The sequence below is a fragment of the Acyrthosiphon pisum genome, unplaced genomic scaffold, assembly GCF_005508785.2.
Source record: "Acyrthosiphon pisum isolate AL4f unplaced genomic scaffold, pea_aphid_22Mar2018_4r6ur Scaffold_21556;HRSCAF=24241, whole genome shotgun sequence".
NCBI lineage: Eukaryota > Metazoa > Arthropoda > Insecta > Hemiptera > Aphididae > Acyrthosiphon > Acyrthosiphon pisum.
This window is the reverse complement of record NW_021771036.1, coordinates 1-1,095: the sequence shown is the minus strand read 5'-3', so window position 1 is coordinate 1,095 and position 1,095 is coordinate 1.

Below are 1,095 nucleotides of genomic sequence, written 5' to 3'. Positions count from 1 at the left end.
TGTTACAATATTAATTGAAAAATATTAAAATACATAGGCACATTTTTTTTATAAGCATTTAAAGATCAAATTTTGACAAAATTTATCAAATTTTAATTTGAAAAATTATTTGTAGTTAAAAATTTATAAAATGTTCAACTTTTGTATCTAAGAATTGAAAATTTAAAACAAGATTCCACGTAAGTAATTAATTCTGTTACCAAAAAATCTAAAAAATACATTTACACAGTTTCTTTTTATAGTCTTTTTAAGTACAAATTTGGACGAAATTACATATTAAAAACCTAGAATAACTATTTTAGTTATTTTGTTGTGATTGTATAATATTATTCGTGGGTACTTGAAACTTCTAAAGTATACTATTATATATCTATGATTTTACCACGGTTTTTTGTTGATGTATAACGCGTTATAACTTATAAGTACCTAATAGATATTATGATATGATTAATTTGGAATTTATTATAGGTACCTATTATAGGTCAATTTTTTTTCAATACCATAGATAAGTATATATATGTCTAATACATAGACTGATATACCGTCTCCGCTCAGAATCGTTTTTCTTATACAGTGATATTATATCATTGAATTCAAATTTAATACTGTCCATTATACAGTGACCCACTTCTAACCTACTGTACAGCAGAGCGAAATCCTTTTACCCACCTTTTTTAATTTTATTTTGTGTCTGTCATTACATTTAAAGACAGTCAAAATGGTTAGGTTTTCTTCAATCTCACCTTTTTTGATAGGAAAGTGAATCTAGTTGGTCAGTGGCGTAATTTTTCCCACTAATAAATATATTGTTTATAGGGTTTGGGACTGCTTGCATGTTTTATTGTAATGGTCATAGATTGTTTTGGATAAGTTATAAATTAGTCTTATGAAATGGTGAAATTAAACACAAAGTTTATTTTTGCATATTTCGTCATATTTTAGGAAAGGTGCACATTTGAGCGATTTTTAGCATATTTTGCATTTTTTTTAACTTAAACGTACATACAATTGTCGTGAAAAATAATACTTGGATAAGATTGAAAAATATCTTAAATAATATTATGTTTAGCTAGATACGATAGACGCTAATTTTGA